This window comes from Crocuta crocuta, unplaced genomic scaffold (assembly GCF_008692635.1).
Source record: "Crocuta crocuta isolate KB4526 unplaced genomic scaffold, BGI_CrCroc_1.0 scaffold128, whole genome shotgun sequence".
NCBI classification, from domain to species: Eukaryota; Metazoa; Chordata; class Mammalia; order Carnivora; family Hyaenidae; genus Crocuta; species Crocuta crocuta.
Window position 1 is genome coordinate 2563260 of NW_027532232.1, and position 26343 is coordinate 2589602.

The 26343-nt window shown below is 39.7% G+C and overlaps 1 pseudogene; it reads right to left on the reverse strand.

The window, feature by feature from the left end:
- Positions 1 to 247: 247 nt before the first annotated feature.
- On the reverse strand, positions 248 to 21071 carry LOC144243007 (KAT8 regulatory NSL complex subunit 2-like; annotated as a pseudogene).
- Positions 21072 to 26343: the final 5272 nt, after the last annotated feature.

Here is a 26343-nt window from a genome sequence, read left to right on the forward strand (position 1 = left end):
CAATTCCCACAGCTCTGACAGGAATCATCCGTCTCTCTTTTCCTTACACAGATCAGGAGGATATCCACAACTTGTAGATACTTTTGGTCTCTTCCCCCCAGATTTAGTTTATGTTTAACTGGAGCACTCAATAACCCTGAGGAAAAACAATGCAGTCTGAGTCATCTCTCAGTGAGAGTCAAAGATACGTGTTTCACAAATGGAAAATTCAAATCCTCCAAGGTCAGATGGTTCCCCAAACAAACTATCAATTGATGGAAGAGGGTTCTAACTTGCCATTGGCAGTAGCCACTCCACTTTGAGGCAGTGGTGCAGAGGCTTTCTCCCAATTTCGAGACCCCTGTGATCTACACCCACTCCAGCCGTCTGCATCTAGCCCAGAATATCCATTGCACCTTCAGCAATTTCTTTGGCGGAATGATCTTCAAGGGTTAGTGAAGGATCAAAAAGCAAGGGTGAAGGAGGGCACCCTGTACTGTCATTTACAACATCTGAGTCCTGCTCCAGCGGGGTGGGGTGGGGAGGGACTTCCAGTTGGCAGTGGGCAGCGGGGATCCTCAGAGAGGGTTACAGGACCTGGTTTGTTGCAAGGTATCCATGGAGACCGTTGGCAGCATTTGAAGGGAACCTGATTCGTGTCTTGACAGATAGGAGTAAGGCAATGTCTGGTCGTTGGAAGAGACTGATCGGAACAACGAGCATCATCCACAAAGGCCAAGCACCTCTGACTGGGATGAATCATATGAGCCCGTTGGGCAGCACACACCTGTGACCAGCATTCTGCATTCCTCCAGCTGCCTGTGAAATAAGGCTTCCACTCCATAGAGCTGGTGATACCACTGAAGACATTTTAGATGCTTTATGTTCTCTTGTCATTTGGCCAAAAGTCTGTCTGAGCCAGTCAAGAGACTACCGCCTACAGCTTCATGTTCCACTCTACAACCGTGTAAATAAATAACGTTGCTTCTTTGAGCAAATGCTGAAGTCATTTAAACTGATCGACGTACAAAGACTGCAAACAAATTAGCTTCTCATGCGTAACACGCCAACTTCTTCTGCTGGGTACACACCAGCATGTCCAGATTTCAGCTGGCTTCGCTGTGGCTGCTTTCTGGAATCTGAGTTCCAGATCTGTCTTCGCATAAGAGTTCAGCTGACACAAGACTATTTCACCTATAGGCCCTGGATTGGTCTTCATTTGATCCTGAAGTGCCAGAGCATTCCTATAGGCATGCTCAGCACAGAAGGACACCCGATCTTCCTTCTCTGGCTTTGGAGAAGCACTGGGACATCTTTTTCCATTCTTAGTCATAGACTACATTGTTTGAAGCGTGCATTCTTGTCTTCAGGGGTATGTTTTTTTGTTGTTCATTTATTTATTTTGAGAGAGAGAAAGAAAGAGAGAGAGAGCACAATCAGATGAGGGGCAGAGAAAAGGAGAGACAGAATCCCAAGCAGACTCTGTACCATGAGCATAGAGCCTGTTGGAGGACTTGAACTCAGAAACCACGAGATCATGACCTGAACTGAGATCTAGAGTCAGATGCTTAACCGACTGAGCCACCCAGGCTCCCCTTCAGGGATATGTTTAATGTTAAACTCCTGCCCCTCCACACAAGGTTGTGAGCACGGGCAGTGAATGAATGAACAAGACAGGGGCTTCTGAAACTTGGGCACTGGGGTGAACCTCCCCTGATTGGCCAGCAAAACTTGGATCTGAATATCCTGTCCGTATCAAAATCTCTCGCCGCACCGTGCTGCGCCGCTAGCCTTCTGGCTGTGCCATCCACCATCCTCTTCTCTCTAATGGGTTTTATGTCTTGGATATGTTGGTAGGTGGTGGAAGGGTAAACAGAAATACATGTTCATCAAACATGCACCGTTTCCACTTTTTTCATTCTCCTGTTGGGTTTCTGGAGTTCTCTATTTTTTATGAGTGTTGCATTCATCTTTATACAGTGCAGTGACAAGGGGTATATAAATGTCCATACTCTCACAGCAGAGTCAATAATTGGTCTCTTGACTTAGCTGAATATTTCAAACAAGAGAAACAACCTTTCTAGCTGAGAGTCTCAATCGAGAAGACATACAAAAAGTGTTCCCACAAACGTAAACATAGGCACGCACTCTCATATGTTACAGACTTTTGTACAATTAAATGATATTTTATTTTCCGGGCAGCTCTATCCATTGACATCACATGGATCATGTCTCAAAGGCTGCATTCTTGCTTGAAAACCTTCAATGGGAAATTCTGGGATTGTAACCTGAGTTTATAATTCTAATAGACTACACTGATTTAGAATGCAAGCTCCTGACATCTAACCGATAAGATGCTGGTTACCAGCCATTAGCCTGGGGCTGACAGAGCCCTGAAATTGTATTTCCCTATCTCATTGCCCTATTGCTTACTAATTAATGGCCGTAAGGTGTCACCAAGTGTAACTGGCTTCTGGTACCTCCCTCTTTATTTCGGGGGTGGAAAGGTGTTCACTTCCTGATCCCAGCTCTGACTAGAGGAACATTCTATCTCAGAAACATTTGCATGAAAACAAGAAAGTATAGGATAGGGGGGCTCGAATAAGCAAGGTCATAAAGACATTAAATACCCTATGCCAGCCAAAAATAATTATCACCATGAATTTAGAAACTATGAATTAAGGATTTGAAGGACTTATTGTTTTGTTTTTAGTGTTGGGAAAACTTCAATAGTAGCTGCCTTTATAGCAATAAGCTACCTAATGGAAGTCAATACAAAGTGTATTCTTTGACTTCTAGTTTGAAAAAATAAAGAAAAAAGAAAAAGATTAAACAAGATAGGAAATTATGAAAATAGGTAAATATGTCAATTTTTAAAAATTATTTCATTTATTTCCACCAGAACTGCACAGTTAGAATGTTCTCTATGTTCTCTACGAAGTTTGTATGTGGGAGGGGAATCCGTATTTGTTTTAGTTTTTTTTTTAATTTTTTTTAAAAATTGGTTTATATTTGAGAGACAGGGAGAGACAGCACATGAACAGGCAAGGGGCAGAGAGAGGGAAGCACAGAATCGGAAGCAGGCTCCAGGCTCTGAACTGTCAGCACAGAGGCCGACATGGGGCTCGAACTCAGGAACAATGAGATCATGACCTGAGAGGATGTCAGAAGCTTAGATGACTGAGCCACCCAGGCGCTCCAATCAGTGTTTCATACAGAACACTGATTCATGTTGTTTTTCACCTTTACTAGGTCCTGGCAAGACTCTCCTCCCTTCAAACACATACATGGATGCAAACCCACGCGTGCACACACACATGCACACACATACACACACACTTTCTTTAAACATTTTACTCCCAGTGTTACCTTAAGCTCCTAAGCATGACAGCTTGGGAGCCCACTGTTAAGTGACATTTCTCCAGGTCACTGCTTATGGTTACAGCTCCTGTACAGAAAATAGTTGGGCCATGTTTTCCCTCAGCTCATCAGGCACAGTTTCCTGTCTCACAAAAACAACAACATCCAACTGCAATGATTGAGGTCATTATAACATCTTGTTCAATGTAAGCAAAACAGTTCTTTCGAACACTGACTAAAGATCAGATGCTCAGGCTCAGGCTGGGAAAAAGAGGAATATTGACAGGTTACAGACCTGTGGAGTCTAATGAAAGAAAGATCAAAAGAAATCATTAGGGCTGGATTATGGATGTTGAGAAAGGATAGTATTAATGCGTACTGAGTTTCAATAATAGCAAGCTAAAGATTGTTGATCAGAATTCATGATTCTAGAGAGTGTTATCAACCTTTATTTATTTATTTTTTTAAATTTTTTTAATGTTTTATTTATTTCTAGGAGAGAGAGAGAGAGACAGTGCGAGCAGGGGAGGGTCAGAGAGAGAGGGAGTCAGACTGAAACAGGCTCCAGGCTCTGAGCTGGCAGTCAGCACAGGGCCCGACACGGGGCCCGAACCCACGAACCTCGAGATCATGACCCAAGCGAAAGTCGGACGCTTAACCGACTAAGCCACCCAGGCGCCCCGAGAGTGTTATCAACCTTTAAAGAATGGTCTTTTTTAATTCCTGCCCCCCCCTTGCCCTACAAAGAGGCAACCTAAAATAATGATGCTTCAGTTGAACTCTAAACTTAACACTGAACTGAAAGTGATTTCAGGTGTAGAAGCTCTTAAGAACGAGTCAAAGGAAGATGGTGGTTTATCCTCCTCTCTCCCTGGGCTATGGGGCCAACATGGTATTTGGTGAGTTGTCCTCAGGTGTGGAAGACCAGGTGGTTCATCCATCTCCTCAATAAGATGGTGCCAACTAGAGCCGTGAGTCACTAAATCCTGTCTGAGAAGCAGCTGCTGTTAGTTTCCTTTTGTTGTGGTGGATCTCAATTAAAAAGACTACTTGATGGTAGAAGAAAGCTGAGTCCCATTCATTCTGATTATATTACATGCAGAATTCTAAGATTGGAGGAAGGACCCCATAATTGAGAATGAATAGGAATTTGCAGGGGTGAATGTGTAAGGCTTGGTGCAGGGCTCTTGTGAGTCCGCACAGGCATGCAAATAGCAGTCGGTGGTAGATGGATTGTCTCAGGTGGGGATTATGGGCAGTTGAGGCAGATGTCTCAAGGCTTGTAAAGCTTTCTCATCTGTAGTCAAGGAAAAATATGAAGACTGAACAAGTTGCTTTCATGTCTGAGACCTCAGTCATCTCATCTGTGGAGGTGAGATGGGGTTCTATGATCTCTAAGGTCCTTCCAACTCAAACATGCTGTAATTCCAACTCCTGAATTATTTTGTAACCACAGAGCATTCCTGTGAACAAACAACATTATCCTTTATCACCTTAGAGCAAATTCTTGTTCATTGGTAGACTTCCATGACTTATCACAGTTGCCCTAAAATTGAATGTTAATAAAGCTGTAGACTATATATTTCTTGTAGGATTATTTTAAAAAAATAATGTCTCCATGACCACCCCAGTATTTCTTTCATGAAGATGTTTTGAAATTATCATAGGGTCTGATAAATACCATGTGAACATCAATTTTGCTGTAAAGTAGTATCATAGAAGTATTCCAGGTGACTTTGCAAGAGACATTATATATACATTTTTGTGTGTATGTGCCTGTCCACATGCATGTGTGTGAGCAGTTGAAGTAATGCAGCAATGGTATAAATTGTGACAACATCAGAAACAAACCGACTTCAGTACTCTTCCCCGCTCATCTAGAATAAAGTACGGCAGTCCGACCAATCTCTGTGATTTACAAATCTGAAAAGATCCCTCCCAGTTTAAGGGTTCCAAGTTATCTTAGGATAAAATGCCAAACCCGTAGCATGAAACACAAAGACACCTCGATACTGGAGCTGCGTTTACTTCCCTGGGCTGTATGGCCACATTTCTCTCCCTGACACAGTTTAAGCTCCAGCCGTTCTGATCGACTGCCGGAATCCTCCATTTTCTTTCCAGTGTTAAGCCTTTGTAGGGTCTGTCTCCCTTGATGGACCTACCTGCCCCTGCTTCCATGACAGCCAACTTCTTCTCTTGCTTCAGGCTTCAGCTGGGTAAATTTGTCTTTCCGTGAAGGAGATTATAATTATTTCATAATATCAGTTCTGCATCTGACAACAGAGAACCTAAGACTTTAAGTAATTAATTCATAGGTATTGAGCACCTGCTACTACAGTGTAAAAATGCCACAGGTGACATAAATATGAACAAGATACAGACCCCGGTTGAAAGACGATTTGTGGGAAATATACACATAATAGTACTAATGTAGAGTGCTACCTTGGAAATTGAAGTACAATGGTGATTTAGAAAAGAGGGTGGCCACCTTCTGTTGGATTTGGAAAACAATTTAATCTGATATTGTTCTAAGAGTTTTAAAACTCCATTGGCCCAAAGGACCTTCAGCTCTAAAAGATACCCTCAGTTTAATCTTGGGTGATTCCCCAAGGATCACCTAATTCCAATCAGAGGAGTTCTACTGGTTTTCTGTTGCTTTAAAAAAGTTTGAAAATCACAGGTGTTTTCTAACTTGAATACCATTATAGTATGACATTCATAGATATTCTTAAGATGGTTTTTTGCTTCCAAGGACATTGCTGGATAACAGAAGCACAGTCTCTATAGCAGAACTTGTTGCCCAAGTCACTGAAGCGAAATAGTGATTTGTCAGTTCATGGCCATGTGTGAGGTCAAGGCACCTCAGGATACCTCACACTTATCAGGTGCATTCATTATTCTTTCTTCTCTTTTAGTAGAATTTCAAAGGAAAAGTATCGGAAATTACTGTACAACCATTTGATCTTTGAGAATGAGTCAATATCCTATGTTAACTGCAAATGTGTCGATATTATGCAGCAGGAATTTGTGTTTTGAAGTAGAGGAAAAAGGTACTGAGCTTAAGAACTATAAACTCCCAAAATATCCATAGAAGAAAAGTGACATCTTAACAACAGTACTTTTTTTTCATCTGAATGTGTGTTTTACCATATGATTTAAACTACTTCTAATTTCTGTCTTAATCCTGCTTTGTTGTGAGCTAAACTAAGCATACTTCTCTAGGATTCAAGAGTTCACCATATGAGGTAAATTAACTCTTCCACTGCTCTAGGGTTCCAATTAATGCCCCAAAGGAGGTAAATTACTAAATGGTACCCTGCTGCTCTAAGAAGACCGAATTTGCCTCAAATGGTTCACTTGCTCTCTATTAGAGAGTAGATCACTTCCAATGGTTCTCTATAGGATGGATCCATTTTTAAATGGGAAATTAGATTCCATCCAATCAGCAGGCTAGACCTTCCCAAATATCATAGGATAGTCATGATGTGATACCAGAAGCTATAAATGCCTGTAACGAAAGTGTGACGAGTTAGTAAGTAAATGTAAGGACATAGAACAGAATATTTAGAATATTTAAAATGTTTAAGGTTTTGTAAGCATAGTGAGAACCAGATATTTGATTTGTATTATGAAGGTGGAGCCTTCTATCATCATTTAGAAGCATTTTGTAATGTATTATTACACTAGCATGTTACAAAATGGTATTCATCCTTTTTTTCACTAATAAAAAGATAGGAAAATGGGATGCCTACGTGGCTCAGTCAGTTGAGCAGCTGACTCTTGATTTCAGCTCAGGTTATGATCTCATGGTCATGGGATCAGGCCCTGCATTGGGCTGAGCATGAAGCCTGCTTAAGATTCATTCTCTCTCTCTCTCTCTCTCTCTCTGATTTCATCTCAGGTCATGATGTCACAGTTTGTGAGAGTGACCCCTACATCCGGCTCCTCACTGACATTGCAGAGCCTGCTTGGGATTCTCTCTCTCCCTCTCTCTGCCCTTCCCCGCTCAAAAGCAATAAAAAAAACATTTAAATTTGTTTGAAAAAAGAAAAAGGCAAATAATGAGACATATCTAATATTGTCCATGATGGTCCTCCATCTATGCTAACGGCTTCACATATGTTATTTCAATTAATTCTCCGAAAACTCCTCTCAAAATTCTCAGAAAAAATATTTTTAATTTTTAATTAACAGCTGGCAGAACTGAGACTCACAGGAATTAAGTGACTTGCCCCAAATCACAAACCCACTAATTGCTAGAGCCCCAAATATGGAGGTGATCAGTCTGGCATCAACATCTGATTCTGGGGCTAGAGGCTGACTTACCTGGTCAGTAATGAGAGGTGAGGCTCCGAGAGCTACCCCAGCCTTCCTGTGTGTATTCACCCTGTCGCTGACCGGCCTCAGTTCTTCCTCCACTTCACCCAATTCTCCTGCCTTAGAGGCAGGAGGCATTTTAAAGTAAAACTACGAAACTGGGTGGTATGAACTTTATTCACTGAAAATTTAGTGGACTTTGGGGTGGAGACTGTAAAGATTAAAATCTTAAGAATCAGATATAATTGTTTCTCAAGACAAGAAAATAATAAGTCCAAGAACTCTTCGTATCACTCATACACACTTTCCTAATGCAAGGTCTGTGTGTATACAATTAATTTAAAAAAAAAAAAAAGAATTTTCCAAGTGCCTGATTAACTTTTAATCAGAATGCTGAGATGAAGAGACACCATCTGATTATGTAAGAAAAAGTGCAGTGAAAGTGTTGTGCCTTTCGTACGCATGTACTCTATAGAGGCAGTTTAAGAGGAAGTTCAACAGTTTTTCGTGGAACAAATCTGATCAAAATTAGCAGTGGCAGTTTTCCAAAGGCTCTATGTGTGTTTGTTCGTATTTCCTGTATAACCAGAAAGATTTCTAATTTTTAAATTTTCTTCTATGGAATGTCTGTCACCTTTATAAGCTTTCACTATAAAATGCTAAGAGGAATTTTAAATTTCATATTTTAAGGAAACGATATATTTTCTATTCATTGTATAGCTTCAGTCTACTTATATGTATGTAGCATCTGAAGATTTTTGCTTGTTTGGTTTTGTTCCCAAGTGTCTTATGCACCGTGAGATACACACATCTTTTACTCCAGCCCATGATGTCCACATGGGCATCAAACAGACCTTCAGTGGTGGAACCTAACAGCACCTCAGTTCGGATCCCGTACACTGCCTTTCTCTAAGGAGACTCTGGGTGCCTTACCGGCTCCACAACTGACCCTCAAAATGGCGGCCAACTTGATAATACAGCATGTCTTGGTTTTCCTACTTTTTTTTTGTCCCCTCCTTCCTCACACAGACTCCCCAGGATGCCTTTCCCAAATAAACTAAGAGCATGGACCAGGCTAACACACTGGCAAAAATTAAAGCTCTGTCTGTAGAAGCATAAAGAGCAAGTACACATGCCTTTAAGTTTCCATCCATGTGCCAAAATAAATCTTACTTTGTTAAAACGTTCACACACAATCTTATTTCAGTGTTTTGCAACTATTTGTCTGGGTGTGTGTTTTTATAAGATAACTGTTTTAGGTTGTTTAAGATCTGGGAATTTACCTCATTTTTCAAGATGAACTATAATATGGTACATGAGTCAGTTATGCTTTACTGTTTATAGCAATCACATGACCTGAAAAAGAATGAAATCCTGCCATTTTCAACACATGGATGGATCTAGAGGGTATAATGCTAAGTGAAATAAGCCAGTCAGGGAAAGATAAATACCATATGATTTCACTCATATGTAGAATTTAAGCAACAAAACAAACAGGCAAGAAACAGTCCAACAAAAAAATCAGACTTTTAAATATAGAGAATGAACTGATACTTATCAGAGAGGAGGTTAGTGGGGGAAATAGATTAGGGGATTGGGGAGAGAGATAGGGGATTGGGAATACACTTACCATGATGAACATTGAGTACTGTATGGAATTGTCGAATCATTATATTGTACTAAAACTCATATGTTGTACTGAACTAATATTGTACTAAAACTAATAAAACACTGTATGTTAATTATACTTCAATTAAAATTTTTAAAGATAAACATAAAAATCAATCCCTCCTATGACCAGTCACATTCCTTTTTCATGAGCCTGTCCCCCCTTTTTTTAAAGTGTATTTCTTTATATTAGAGAGGGAGGTTGAGGGAAAGGCAGAGAAAGAGGTAGAGAGAATCCCAAGCAGGTTCTGTGCTGTCAGTGCAGAGCCCAGCGATGGGCTTGATACCACGAACCCTCAGATTATGACCCCAGCTGAAATTAAGAGTTGGACGCGTAACCAAGTAAGCCATGCAGGTGCCCCTCTGGGCCATTCCCTTTTTGATACCTGACATTTGACATAAAAAATGTTTATTAATCTAATAATCCAACATTAAGTCAAATGGGCTGCTCTTATCAGAGGTAGAAATCAAGGGAAGCTTGGAGAATAATTATTTCATCAGGCAAAGAATAAACATAATCTTGATAATGAATTAGTCTTCACCCTATACTGCCTTTTAAACATCTACATGTACTTCTTTCTTCCTGTGCTGAGTACCCTGAGTACCCAGGAGTACCCATTTCCGGTTATAGGAAGTGAAAGAATTCTTATGGTCTTCACCAGTGCTGTGACTTACCAGGTGAATTAACACCGATGTTGTCTGTAATAATGAAGACATTTTATTTTTGTTTTGATTTTCTTTTCATCATACAATTGATGGAATCTGACCCAAAGGAAGGATAGAAAGCATAGGTGGAGATAGGGATATATAAAGAGAGATTTGCATACTGATAGTGCATATTCGGCTAAATTTAATCGGTTTCTCATACTTCTGGAACATAGTAAGATTTACAGCTGTGAACTGTTCTTAAAATAGATTTTATCCACAATATCAATATATGTTGTTAAAAATATCAGAATAATGAATTCGTTTAGATTTTTGATATGTCTTTTTGATAATAATTTTTTTCTGGTAAGGTTATTAACAACCTGAAAATCAGTATATCTGGACAAGCTAAGTCAGCTGCTTACAGCACACTGGAAAGGAGTCTTGGACCACATTACCATTTAGACAACAATAATGGGAAGTAAACCTACAGATACCATTAAAACCTCAAAGAAAATTCCTCCACAAAAGGAATTTTTGACATCAGATGATAGGCCCAAGAAGACCAAAGAGACTTGGGATATGTGCTCAAAATTGGCCTTTCATGTATGTTTATGTATTCAGCTTGTCCGTCCTTCAAAAGCTCCACCTGTCTTCGCGATATCACCCATTATTTATTTATCTGCAGAGAGACTAGCGTCTGAATTGATCTTTATTTCAGTCATGTACAGAATGTCAGAATTGTGAAGAGCAGTTTGGAGCCAATCCACATTCTTTTTCTCAGAGAGAAGCTGTACTTCACAGGGATCTGGGGTCTCGAAGTTCAGATCTACTTTTGGAGAATAACATGCAGTTCATAGGAAACCTCTCCTTCCCCTCCCCCTACCCTGCCCGTCTATTTTTAGGCAGATGTGGACATTTCCTTAGGTCACCTCATGAAACAAAACCTGACGTGATCTTTCTCAATTATATATTTGCTTGGAAAACTGTAGTTAATTAAAAAAAATAATAAAGTATTTAAAAAGAGCTGCTTTGAGAACTATCATCTGAACTACATAGCACTGCATGAGACTCAAGAAATGACAACTAGAATATTCCCTTGTCTGCCGGGGTTTTGCATGAAAGTGCATGATTTCTTCCTTGAGCCAAGGAGACCAGTTGGAGATGACTGTTAGTAGTGGTTGCTCACATTGATGGTACGTTTACTTTGTGTCGCACATTGTACTACATGCTTTATGTGAACTGTCTAACTTAACTCTGTGAAATGTCCTGGATACTTGTTATTCAACCTATTTTAGGGGAGCCTGGGTGGCTCAGTCAGTTGAGTGGCTGACTTCAGCTCAGGTCATCATCTCAGTGTTTGTGAGTTCGAGCCCTGCATCAGTCTCTCTGCTATCAGTGTGGAGCCGGCTTCAGATCCTCTGTCCCCTTCTCTCTCTGCCTCTGCTCTTCCCTGCTCATGCTTTCTCCCCCCCCCCGCCAATAAATAAAACTAAACAAAAGTAAGCCTATTTTAGGTTAAGTAACCTACTCAGTTTCTAAGAGCCAGTGGTAAACATTTCATTCCATGCCTGTGTGATTCAGAAAACAAACCAACATGTAAGCCTTTGGGGTACTTACATACTAACAAAACTCTTTAATGTAAGAACTTACAAAGCTGTGCTCATCGATGAAGCAAGGTATTGCGGATGATAGAGTTATGGACGAGAAGGATTTCACTCTTAGGAAGCTTGCAGTGTAGTAGTGGCAATAAAGCAAACTCACATGTTTGTACTAAAACAGTTCCTATCTGTGTAGCCTTAGCAGCTGACACAGTTCTTTCGGGCATTTTAATTTTATTTCATTGTATCAAATGTTATCATCACTAAGCTGTCTGTACCTCTCAGACTCTTATACGTGGCTCGATTGCTTGCTTAGCCCTCGCATAAATCCATGAAAACTTTAAGACAGACATGTTGATTACAAGTTCATTCTTAGTACTAATAAAAATTTATATATAATGTACATGAATATATATAAATGATTATTTCAATATCTTATGTGATGAAATAAAATGTATTTGTCATAAACGCACGATTCAGTAATATCGAAACATCGATTGGCTTGGCACTGGCCTTTAAAGAGAGCAGAGAAGGGACCTATTGGCCAGAGCGTCCCCCCCCTTCCTCCCGTCTTCTTTTCTCTCAGATGATGAGTGAGAGAGGTCTCTTCTGCCTCCAAGGCTGTGCCTTCCATTTCTTCTCTGAATTCTCTCTTGCTTTGTGTTCTCAGGTATGTTCATATGTTAGATACCATTTTTTCTCTTCTTAAGCTCCAGTTGCTCCGTTTCCCTCTTGTGTAGTTGCATAGACTCTATCCTTATGTGTGGTTGTACTCTTGTGTGTCCATGCCTCTGTGTGTGTGTGTGTGTGCGCGTGCATGTGTGTTCTCTCTAGCCCCCACGTCCCTCTCCTGCTATAGCCCTCGTTGTATCCAAGGGGGAAAACATTCCTAGAAAGCATAAATGAATGGCTCAAATTTAAAGTAGGAAAAATTGCACAGCAAAATAAAATATACTGGGGATGTGGATGACGGAAAATATGTATATTGTAAGGCCAGTCAATTAGGTATGAGGAAAGAGCTCAGATGTGGCGTCAAGTCTAGCATTGAGAGCTGGCTGGGCCATTTACCTGGCTCTTTGAGATTGACCAAATCACACAAAATCGGTTTCTTCATCCATAATAATATCTTCCTCTGCTACTCAAAGTTGCTGCTCCAAAAAAAAAAAAAAAAAAAGCCAATTTCTGGTAGAAAGCTTTACAAACTGCACGTACCTGGCCTGATACAAATATGAGATGGCATGGCCTTTCATTGAGATAAATGTCCTAGTTATGCTTGAGTATTCACAAACAAATCATTCGCTTAGCCCCAGTTTTGCTGATTTGTACCCCTCCCCATTTACATAGAACACAGGATTTCTGTGTTCCAAGTAAATGTCAGGGGGTATAATTTCCAATTCACTGCTGCTCAGTTCGTCAGTCGCGAAACATAATACCCATGGATGCTTATCCGAATGATAAGTCATTCTTTCAAACTTGTAGACATCCTGGGGCGCCTGGGTGGCTTAGTCAGTTAAGCGTCCGACTTTCGCTTGGGTCATGATCTCGTGGTTCGTGGGTTCGAGCCCCGCGTCGGGCTCTGTGCTGACTGCCAGCTCGGAGCCTGGAGCCTGTTTCAGTCTGTGACTCCCTCTCTCTCTGACCCTCCCCTGTTCACGCTGTCTCCCTCTCTCCTAGAAATAAATTTAAAAAAAAAAATTAAAAAAAACAACAACAAAACAAACTTGTAGACATCCTAAATTGTATTACTGGATTACTCCACTCAGGAAGCGGTTATGTAATATACAAAGTTAGGTTAGAGAAGAAAGAGAACTTGCTGTGAATTGTTTCACTTTGTAACGTAAGGGTATGATTAAGTCTGTTACATACCGTCTACTTCCACTGGAAGGTCTCAGTATCACAGATAGTTGTGCTTCGTCCAGAAATTGTGTGGTTAAACCTAGTCATCGCTCATTTGTATAAATGGCTGTGCCCTTATCATGTTAAAGGCATATTTGTGCCCTACCTCTTGTAGATATACAGACTTCATAGAATAAATTTTCATACATTTTTCTGAATCAGTCTTCTTCTTGATCTTAGCATACTTTCCATAATCCCTTTGGATCATTTTTCCTTTACCAGCATTATTTTTCATGTGTGTGCATATTTGCGTGTGTATTTTAGTGGGCTGTGTATGCACTTGGTCAAACATCAGACAACCAGAAGGGGAACACAGGGAGCCCCTGTTATCTGAAATCAGAGCATTCCTATGATAGCTTTTGTGAGAAGCAATTGCCATTAATTTATAGAGAACATTTTTTGAGTGTTCCTAGACCAGAAAATAATCTCTCAGAATTCTCTGATACCTTAAGACACATCTTGCTAATAAATGCAAAAAATCAATCGATACTGTGTTTCAATGCATTCTAACTAAAGGAACTTTCCGATTTTTACCCTTTTACTTCCTCTCTTTATCAGTTAGTCATTTTCCTAATTTTGAAGCCCTTTTCTTGTAAAGAAAGTAGGGGTTTTGAATGTGATATTTATCACAAGTTGCTGTTTATTTTTGCCTTTTGTTTATAATGTCTTGACATCCACAGATTGCTAATATTATTCTTTTTATCAGTACTGGGATTTTTAGTCTCTGGATTTGAGGTGATGCTTAGAAAGGCTCTTCCTAAATGAAGACTTGTGTATTTTCTTTATCATGTCTAAATCTTTGCTTAATCTGGGATTTATTCTAGAGTAAGAAGTGATAGCTCCAACTTTGCTTGTATTTTGTCTCATTTTTGTTATTTTTCATCTAGGTACCTATCAGTTGCATAAAACCATTTTCTCTTAATGATTTTAAGTGGCATCATTATTTATTCATTAAGTAAATATTTATGCATTTTACCATATTTTAGGACTTTATATTTTGTATCATCTGTTTGCCTATTTAGACACCAGCTCCACAGTGCATTAATACAATTTTAACATGTACTTAAATATTAAGTAGAGATAGTTACCAGTCTCTAGCTTTTTTCTTTTCCTTTTCTTCAAATGTTAAATTATCCATATGAATTTTAATGTCAGTTTGCCTGGGTTCAAAATTTAAATAAATAAAGCAAACAAAAAAAACTGTACAATATTTGTATGGGAAAGTGTAAGTTCATAGAATAATTTGGTGACAATTATGGCTCTATCATATTGAATCTTACCCAAAATGGACGAGTCCATTTTTAACCCTTTTTTATATGTACCTCAGTAAAAAGTTTTAAAGTGTCTTTATGCAGATCTTACACATTTTGGGTAGATTTTTAAAATGTGATAGCTGTCCTATAAACAGTATTTTTCCTTAAATATACTGCAGTACCGAATATAATATGTATATGATAGCTAACAATTTCTGAAATTTTAATTTTATGCTGAACATTGCACTGAATTCTCTTATAAAATATAATGATGGGCTCTACTTCTCTTGAATTCCCTGAGTAGGCGATCATACTATAATTACCATTATAGCTGTATAATTCTGCATCTTCCATTTTCTGTTACATCTGCTGTTTTATCATTTTGCTTGTTTGTGCCATTTACTACCTATACCAAAATGTGTGGTAATAGTGCTGTTGGTAGACTTGTTATAGGAATGCTTTTGCTTCTTGGACTAAAAACAATGTTAAAGTGTAATTTTTTTACATACGTAGATAAACCCAAATATCTATTCTCTTTTTTAAAATTGTATTATATTAGTTATTTTGCAGTATTTTTTTTGCCATTAGTAATTTCTTTTATAACTTTTTGAAACAAGATTTTGCACACAGAAGAGCAGACTGTCTAGCAGTTATATGGAAACAGAAACAAAAAGGAAACAAATCGAAATGAGATTAACAAAAACACTTGACACTTTTGGATACAGGTTCTCTAGGGATTTATGTACTTCATGTTTACTCATTTGGTTACCCTTAGTACCATTTCTTTACCTGAACAAATAAAAATTCATCACATATTGGAAAGGTATCTGAGTCCAGGTTTTAGTTTCAACGGAGTAAATTCATTTTTATCTTCTCAGATGATCACCCCAAATTAAGAGAGAATAAGAAACAAATATAAACTGTATCCTAGATAAACCTAGAAGAGAGCTGTAACTCTGAACTTGAAATGAAGACTCAGAGTGGGTCAAAGAGGAAGCCCAATTTTAGGATATTCCCAGTGAAGATAAGTGGAAGAGATCATTTGAAAAAGGGTAAGGGATAGGAATCACCAAAAAGAAGGTAATTTATTGGTAGTGGTGAAACAGGGAGATTTTTTTTTCACATTTGTATATGAAGGCGGTAGATTCCCAGGTTCTTATTAGAAACCTGGTAGAGTCAAGTGCCTACCCTTCCTCCAGCTTTGAGACAAGCCAGCTTTCATCTGAGGAAACCATGTGACAGGCTCTGGAGGGAGGGGCTGTAAGATAAAGAGGAAGGTGAACAGGCAGAAGAAAATAAAAATATTAAGGGAAGTAGCACACTGAACGGTAAGATTACTCACTCCATTCTACATCAGAAACATGGCATACATTCACAGGGTAATTAGAGCCACCCTGGAGAAAAGCTATTCCACTACAGACATTTGGGGATCTTCCACAAGAGTATAAATAGCAAAGTGAGCACCACAGTGAAACCATGAAGTCAGAAGAGCCCTCCTGTGTATCTCAGAACTTTCATTTTAGCTATCTAGTGCCTCACTCTAAACCAGAAACTGATTTTCAAATATCCTTAGGCATTTGAAGAAACCTTTGGACATAAAAGGAGACACAGACTGTAAGCAGCAAAACAAAAGGAACTTAAACTCAAGCATATACACACATACACGATTTAGGAAGGATTACGAGGCATCAGAGAAACCAGATTTGGGGCACCTGGGTGGCTCAGTTGGTAGAGCGTCCAGTTTTGGCTCAGGTCATGATCTCACGGTTTTGAGTTTGAGGCCTGCGTAAGGCTCTGTGCTGACAGCGCAGAGCCTGGAGCCTGCTTCGGATTCTGTGTCTCTCCCTTTCTCCGCCCCTCCCATGATCATGCTCTATTTCTATCATCTCAATGATAAATAGCCATTAAAAATTAAAAACAACAACAACAACAACAACAAAGAAACCAAATTTATCCTTCAGGAAGTAATATGGTCTTATATTATGATATGTGATATTGATGATGTTATATGGAAGCTTCATGAATACATGCATCAGAGGATGTTGGAAAAGTTGAAGCCACCTCCCATAAAATAAATAAAAAAGATAGAGAGGGGGCACCTGGGTGGCCCAGTCGGTTGAACATCCGACTCTTGATTTCAGCTCAGGTCATGATCCCAGGGTTGTGGGGTGGAGCCCTGTGTCAGGCTCTGCGCTGAGCAGAACTCTGCTTAGGATTCTCTCTCTCTCCCTCTGCCCCTCTCCCTGCTCACACTCTCTCAAATTACGGAACAGAGCAAAATAAAAAGATAGAGGTGGACTATATGAAGAAAAGAGAAGACTTAGAGTATTTACCCTAAAAGTCCAAAATCTAAGTAGTAATTTAAGAAGAAAGCAAATGGTGATGATCAATTATATTATAATTGATCATCAATGGTGATGATCAATTATATTATAATTGATCATCACCATTTGCTTTCTTCTTTTCTTTTCTTTTTTCTTTTTTCTTTTTTCTTTCTATAATTATATATATTATATATATGTATATATATATAATAAAGAAAACACTGGGAACTGAAAGACATGAGTCTCCAGATTTAAAATATCACTGAGAAATTTCCTTTGAGTTGGGAATAAAGAAAAGACCCTAAAACTCTCTCAGAAATTAAAAAAAGTCCCATATAAATTATCTGGGATTGCATTAGAATCACATCCTGAAAATTGGGTGCAGGTGAATCAACGTTTTTAAAATTTTGAATGAAAATGGTTTTCAATAACCTCATCAAATAGGCATGAGAATATAGTAATTAATTGTGCAGGGTTTTTTTAGTTATACAATTTTTCTTGTTGGAGGATGTACTTTCAAAAAAAGGGATGAAAACCAAGAAAGAAGAAAATAAAAGTGCTAGAGTGGTTGCTTCTAGGGAGCAAAATGGAAAAAGTGGGAACAGGTAAAGACCTAGGGTTTGCTTTTGTTTATGTTTCAAATCAAATTTAACATTTATAGCTTTGTTTGTGACTATGAAAAAAATTGACTTTATATTTTTAAATATGTATTTATATACTTAGAGAGAGAGACTGAGGGAGGTAGAGAGAGAGAGAGAGAGACTGAGGGAGGTAGAGAGAGAGAGAGAGACTGAGGGAGGTAGAGAGAGAGAGGGAGAGAGAGAGAGAGAGAGGGATGGGCACAGAGAGAGTGAGAGAGAGAATCCCAAGCAGGCTTCACCCTGTCAGCGCTGAGCCCAATGTGGGGCTCAAACCCATGAACCGTGAGATCGTGACCTGAGCCAAAACCAAGAGAGGGACACTCAACTGACTGAGCCACTTAGCGTCCCAACATTTACTTTAAAAGTTTAAACTAAACAAAGAGTTAACGAGAAAGGTCTCAAATAGAAAGGTCTAGAAACACAAATGGTAAATAGCCTCCAAAATTAAGTTATTTCTGCAGTGCAGAGATTCTACCAGAACTTAATTCACAAATATTAGCAGTCTCGAGAGCCTATGAGTATATACTGTCTTTCACTGAATCTGCTGTATCTACTTGTTGCTAAAAGAGCAGATTATCCCTATGCATACACAAATACACTAAAATAGTTAAGAGAATGGGATGATGAGAAAGACTGTCCAAGAACCATTAAAAATTCACTTTAGCTGTGAGGAAGGATTTAAGGGACACACGCATCCTTAGTATGAGGCCTTTGATGTAGTTGAATCAACCGGTAGCTGATGTGACCCAAGCCTTTTTAACTGCCGCTTTACAATACAAGCAAATGTGCTGGGCTCCTCATTAGGAATGTGGGAAATTAAGTAACCTGTTTAACTTTCTCCTAAACCGTATCAAAATGATCAAACAGAGGCATATTTTGAAATCTGTTTGTGAGCCATACCATTCATGTGCATTAAAGCAGCCAAGACTTCAATATCTGTGGTTTTGGTTTATTTTCAGGGTCTTTTCAACAATATTGTGACACTGCAAATGGAATATACACTCGACTGTGAATGTTTAACTCCAGAATTTATTTTACATCTTACAAAGTCTTATTATCAGATATCCGTGCTGATCTGCCAGCTTGAAAGTGTCTGGTTCCAGGGAACATATGTCAGAGTCGTTTGGATAGTATTTTAGCTCCCCCAAAAATGACACACATGGTACTTGTTCACCTTGCCTTTAAAAAAATTCTTTTTAATGTTTATTTTATTTTTGTGTGTAAGAGAGAGAGACACAGACCGAGCATGAGCAGGGAGGAGCAGAGAGAGAGGGAGACACAGAATCGGAAGCAGGCTCCAGGCTCTGAGCTGTCAGCACAGACCCCGAAGCAGGGCTCGAACCATGAACCCTGTGATCATGACCTGAGCCAAATTCGGACACTTAATCGGCTGAGCCACCCAGACGCCCTGCACTTTGCCTTTTAGAAACACACTAACACAACCACAACACTTGCCGTAGCAATTTCCTCTCCCTCCGTTTACTTTTTCAAGGAGTGCACTTGTTAGTTCATTGCTTCTCTGTCAGACAGTCTCGTGAGTCCTCTCTACCGTTGGTTTCCTTGCTCTGTTCAAAGGACACCATGGGCTCCAATCAGAAGAAACCCCCGTGACACCTGCAGAGACCCTGGGGAGACCAGAGCCAAGTGCCATCCATACAGTCACGGATAATCCTCTTCCAAGCCAGACTGCATGCAGGGCACCAGGCTCAGCCTGGTCGGAGAGGAATTAGCGAGTGTCTTTTGCTGTATGTGGCATGAACTGCATTCATGCACTGGGATCTGATTCGCATCACAGTCTTACACTTCACAGATGGGGGGCTGAAGAAAAGCTGTAGGCGTAAAGAAGCTAACGGTTCCCAGTCTCCTAATCTTCATCAGTCGTTACTATTGTTCTGACAGGTTTTCTCAGGTTTGGGGCCTGCCTTCCATGCAGCATTCTGATTGCTCTTATAAAGGAAACTAGACAATGAAATAAATGTGTTTTCCCTCCACATAAGTCAGTTCATTTAAACTTATTTCAGGGTGTAGATCTAGACTTGATTTTATTGTATTTGGGACCTAATATAGGACATTGGGTTAAGGTTGTCCTGTGTGGTTCTTAGAAGCTCCTCTAATTCACTGTCAGGCACATTTCCTTCATCCCTTCTCTCTCCACCACTGGACCTACGTGGAGAAACCCCCATAGATGTACCCAGCTCTTCACCTTTATTTTGCCTTCACCCCAACACATGAAGTTTGCTGAAGAAAGTCACACAACATGGCTGACTGGTTTAATTTTCAGGGGCGCCTGGGTCTCCCAATTGGTGGAGCGTTTGACTCTTGATTTTACCTCACCAGGATCCTGGGATCGAACCTCATGTTGGGCTCCACACTGAGCATGGAGCCTGCTTAGGATTCTCTTTTCTCTTCCTCTCTCCCTCTGCCCCTCCCCCATCCTCTCTCTCTCTCTCTCTCTCAAACAAATCAAATCTCGAGCATGTACTCCCAAATTGACACTCATCATTGTCAGGCAGTCTTGCTGCCTCTTCCTAGTGACACGGACTTCCCACTCTCTTGATCGACTGCTCCCTCTGACATTTCAGCGAAAACAACACTAAGAGAACCTACCTCCCTCACCTTCCCACAACCTAATTTATAAATTTGCCATCACACATGTTCATAATCTTTTTATTTTCTCTATGGGTACAGTGAAATAGAAGGGGGAGGGTTGCTACTTTTAAGTCCCATTCTGTTCTTGTGCTTCCAATTCCTTACCCTCTTGCCGTCGTTAGGATTTAATCTTCCCATTTCTCCTTCTCCATATCTGCAGTGCTCATCTCCTCTACATAACCATTCTCTTCAGGAAACCACATGGTTATAATTATCTCTCATCCATAAAACAAAGACAAACAAACAAAGAAGAAACAGTTGAAAACACACGTCTTTACTTGACGCCGTAACCTTTCTTTTTGCTCTTGACAGAACAAAATGTCTTACAAGTGTCGTCTATATTGACTGTTTATCTTCCCCTAATTTCTTCCACACTCATTGTTCCTTTGTTATCTAGCTTATAATTAAAAATGGAATAATTTGTTTAAAAAAGGAAATACTTTTAAAACTATGGGATTTTCCTCATGCCACATGACTAATCTGACACATTCAGAGAGTAAGGAAACTCTGAGGGGAACGGTCCCGCTCTCTACTTGAGGGAACATCCTTTCCATTTTGGTTTATGGGCTGTTCACACGAAGCTTTTGTTAGTGTTACCAGTTACCCGGTCCAACAGATAGGAACGTGCACCCATCTCTCTTCCTTTGCGTCATTCAATATCGTGGAGCGTTTTCTCTTAGAAACATTCTCTTGTCTCAGGCCTGTGACTCCACACTCCTCACTTGCTTGCAGTCTCATTGGCTCGACCCCATCAGGGTTCGCTTCCCGTCATCTGCATGCCAAGCGCCTCGTACTAGGCATGTTTTATTGTCTATTTACTTTCTCCTTCAAATCTGTCACATAACTTTGAATACCACCTGCATGTGGATGACTCCCAGTTGTATGTCCCTGGCCCGAGTGGCTCCCCAGTGTCCTGGATCGTATGACTGGCTGCCTACCTGGTAAGTTCCACAGGATTGCTGACTAGGAGTCTGAGATGTACTGTATCCATAAGACAGCTCTTGCTCCCCTCCCCCAATCATTTCCTGCCACTCTCCACAGTCCCCATGCCATCTTCTCTCTCCATTTCCTAAACCTGGTAAGTATGATCTTCATCTACACTGTTGTTCAAATTAAAAGCCTAGGAGAAGTATCTTTATCTTTAATGATATATACTAAAATATCTATAGATATATTTATATGATATCTAAGATTTGCTTCAAAATAATTAGAGCAAGGGCTATAAAAGAAACATTTGCTGTGAGTTGATAATTGTTCAAGTTGGATTATGGGTAGCATAAAATGCAGATTCTGATTAGGCCTGGGATGAGGTCCAAGATTCTGCAGTTCTAACAAGTTACTAGGTGATGAAAAGCAAAGACATGGAGGTCTTAAAGAAGACCATTGTGTCTTAAAGAACTCCTTCTCTTATTTGTGGTTATCCTTTATGCCATCATACTATTGCTTTTCTTTCTTTTTTTTTTTTCACAAATAGTTTATTGTCAAATTAGTTTCCACATAACACTCAGTGCTCATCCCCACAAGTGTCCTCCTCTATGCCCATCCCCCCCTCCCCCCCCACATCCATCAGTCCTCAGTTTTTGTCAGCATTCAAGAGTCTCTCATGGTTTGCCTCTCTCCCTTTCCCCCACCATTTCTGCCCTTCTTCTCCCCCTTGTTCCTCCGTCAAGTTCCTCCTAATCCTCCTATACGTGCAAACATATGATATTTGTCCTTCTCTGCCTGACTTATTTCGCTCAGCATAACACCCTCAAGGTCCATCCATGTTGCTACACATGGCCAGATTTCATTGTTTCTCATTGCCATGTAGTATTCCATGGTATAGATAAACCACATCTTCTTGATCCATTCATCTGTTGATGGACACTTAGGCTCTTTCCATGTTTTAGCTATTGTGGAGAGTGCTGCTGTGAACATTGGGGTACATGTGCTCCTATGCCTCAGCATTTCTGTATCCCTTGGGTAAATTCCTAGCAGTGCTATTGTTGGGTCATAGGGGAGTTCTATTGTTAGTTTCCTGAGGAACCTCCACACTGTTTTCCAGAGGGGCTGTACCAGTTTACATTCCCACCAACAGTGTAGGAGGGTGCCGGTTTCTCCGCATCCTCGCCAGCATCTGGAGTTCTCTGATTTGCTCATTTTAGCCACTCTACTATTGCTTTTCTTAATGGGAATTTCAAGATACCCATTTTTGCTTATCCTTTATCTTTGTGAAGTGTTTGCTTTTCCCACTGTAAAGGCGCGTGTCTTATTTCTCCTGCCTATCTGTATGTCCCAGACCTAGTTCAGTGCATAGAGAGTAAGTGCTTAGTAAATATATATAACAGAATAGTTCAGAGGGTAATCTGCGACAACAATAACAGATGCATCGTAGATGTACAGCAGATTCACAGTTCATGAAACTACCAAAAAAAAAAAAAAAAAAAAAAACAAAACAAAACCTGCCTAAAGTACTCTTGGTTGTGAGACTACAAATTATTGATGATTTGGATCTTACTTCCAAATTTCACCTTTCTAAAAGCACCTCAAACTAATTCTAATTTGCAAGCAGTGTTAATAACCACTGCCTTATGGTGGTGATGATGATGGTGATATCAGTAACCACTATCCACTACCTAGTAGCTACTTTTGCTTGAAAATATTCCGTGCGTTTTACATTTTAACTTATTTAACATTTAAAAGAATCCCTTGAAACAGATAATGCTATCTTTATTGTACAGGGGAGAAAATTGAGGCACAGGAATGGCATATAACTTTCACCCAACTGTGTATCATGAAGCCCGTATTTAAACCAAGGTAGTGTGATTCTAGGCTCTCAACAACTAACTGACTTATGATGACAGACATATCACAAACAATTGTATAATTTTGTTTTGTGTTATTTTTAAAATATCACTCAGCCAAGTGATATGGAACCCAAGATTCAAATATGGCCAATGAAGGAATAAACTTTTTCAGAGGAAAGGAATCCCATGTAAATGTTCCAAAAGCAATCCTTTTAGGGAAATCAAGAAAGCAGAGGGAAGTGGGATTTGCAAGTGTCAAGAGAACAAATTTGCAATAGATCAAGCATCACTGTGTTTAGCTTCAACAAACTGAGGCACTCCTCTTCCAGTAGGAGGCAGTTGTCTGGGAGGAGGGCTTAATCGTAACTTGGACCAGTCAACTGGTTATTTGATGTGAGTGCTTGAGAAGCCAGTTTGGTGCAGGTGTGGGAGGGAGGGTCTCAGTGAGGGAAGTGCAGAACAGACCTTGGGTTTCCAATTTTTATTCTTGCCTTACCGGTGCCCTCAGAATGTCCTTGAGGCCAAATTCTAATTCCAGAGATAAGGTTGAGAGGTTAATCTTCAGAAGGTAGGGAGTTCACCTTGAATTGGAGATGAGACCCAAAAAGTACTTTACTTTGTGATCTTAGGCTATCTGACTGATAGCAACTTCTCTTCTCCATTCTCAGTCCCTGCAGTGATTTCAGCAGAATCAGAGGAGGTTGTTTTGAGTTGCTATAAGAAGGTGGGAAAAGGGCTTCCATTTTCACTCCTGCATTTGAAAAAGAACCAATACTGATGTGAGTCTCTTTGTGGATATTACATCCTCACCAAAGAGGCCACTTCTGCCCCCTTCCACTTTGCTTGACATGTAGATTAATGATAAAACTTCTGAAGATCATTCCAGATCCTTTTGTAGAATCTTGGAACAATAATTTGGGTCAAATCCTCAGATTTTTGCATACATTTCAAAAATACAAAATAGAGTCAGCCTTGTAACAGGGGAAACACTTTCATAATAAGCTTCTTCTTTTTTTTTTTTTTTTTTGGTGCCTTTCAAATTTAGCTAAGCATTTGTTTCCTCCTGAATAATCAACACTTAGAGAGCCTGAAGTTATAAATGTAAGCTGTTTTAAATTATGTACAGGCTTTCTGCAATTCTTTGTTCTAGAACAAGAAAGTGCATTTATTTTCTCTTTTCAGGTAACTTAAAAACAGCTGAACTTGTTGAACTTAATGTGTTTTCTGAGAATGCTGACTTCCTGAATGAGAATAAAAACTATTAAATATCTGCTTAGAAAATGTTGGGACCAATCAGTCTTGTAATGATTTTGCTTTTTAACTGTGCATACCCTGTATGCTGCAAAACAAAACAAAACAAAACAAAAACAAACAAAAAAAAAACCACTCAATTTGCCTATAGTGACCGTAAAAGGTAATGATACAGTGCATTTAATTACTGTTTAGTAGTGCTTTTTATTTGAGCATTTCGCAGTATTAGTAAAAGTGTTATATCTCCGATTTCTGTGAAGGACTTAAATAAAAGTGAGGTAAATGCGGATTTGTTAAACAGGAATGTCAGAACTAAGAGAAGTAGTTTTCTTCCTCAAAGCAATTGAAGTCTTCTCTAGAAGAGTGAAGATGAGCACAATTACCATTGAAAGCATCTCTGGTTTTGCCTCTTTGCCTTTCTCAGGCCAGTTACCAAAGATTTTTTTTAAAAGCCTGACCATCCTGACAATTGTTCTTGTAGTTAACCATTACAAAAAAATGGCTGGTGTCTTAAACGTATCAAAATATTTTCTAAAGAACGTTTCAGGTAGTTGTTTTGCATTTTCCATTATTCTGCCATATCTGTCATGGTGGCAAACAGAACCCACATCATTCTCTATTTGCACTGTTTTTTAATGCATTTATACACAAGGGATTATAATTTTCAAAGAAAAAGACTTAATGCATTCTGTTTCCTGCTGTCCGTTCCTTTATATATAGGTTCCTTTCACAGTGGCTCTGGACTTGGCCATGTGATATGCCTTGGCCAATGGAACATCAGCAAACATGGTACAAGCAGAGATTTGATGAGGGTTTGCATATTGGGCTGTGCTCTTACATCATTGCCCTATGATTGCTATGCAAAGAATGTCAAATCTTAGCAGATTTTGTTCAAAAATTTGAGGACAAAAACGTTTGAGATAAAGAAGGCCCTCATTTACATGGCGCTATAAAAGTTGCGATTGCAATCAAAAAGACATTAGCTTATTTTTGAATACGATAAGATGCCTGATTTGGGACCCTGACTGCCTCATCTACTTGATATATGATCTTAGGGAAGTCACTTAAACTTTCTGTGTCTAAGTCTTCATTTATGATATAATAATATTAGTACCTACCTCCGGTCTTTGAGGAAATGAATGGGTTAATATTTTATAATCTTTAGAATAGTACATGGTGCTAGTAATGTTGTATATATATATTTGTCAAATAAATAAACAAGCATCAGACATGAGGGATTTATGAGGTCAAGCTCCTTGCAAAAGTTCAAGGACCTAGGTCAGTGAAGGAGTTAGGTCCCAGAAAACAGAGCTAAAGATAAAGGTTTACAGGAATAATTTTTTTTTTCAGGAGGGGAGAAGAAATCTCAGGGTCAGAAGTAAAGGACCAGCCATAATCTCTCAGGTCATGAGTTCGAGCCCTACATCAGGCTCTGTGCTGACAGCTCAGAGCCTGGAGCCTGCTTCAGGTTCTGTGTCTCCCTCTCTCTCTGCCCCTGCCCTGCTTGCGCTCACTCTGTCTCTCTTTCTCAAAAACGAATAAACATTAATTTTCTTTTAAAAAAAAAAAAAAGAAGTAGAGGACCAGAAAAAATCAAACAAAGTTGGAGGGAATCCACACACCAAGAGTGGTTTCTCCTGCTGGTCCACAGACCTTGACCCTGACTCAGCGATACAGACCATGCCTCAGGCCTTTCTGCCACATGGAAAATGTCAGAGGAGAGTTTATCCACTGGCTCTCCTTCCTCATTGATCAGAGTTTGACCCCAGGATGATAACTTCCTTGGAACTTGCATGTGTTCATAAAGGAGGGTGGCCGGGTTCCTCTCTGTGGCCTTTGCCAGGGGAGACTCATCACCGATCAAGAGATTTTCTGGAAACTAATGGAAAGCGTTGGCAGGGTACACTTGTTGGAAGCTTATTGACAAATCAGGGCATGGAATAAAAGACTGAGAAAATTCAAAGCAGAGGCCA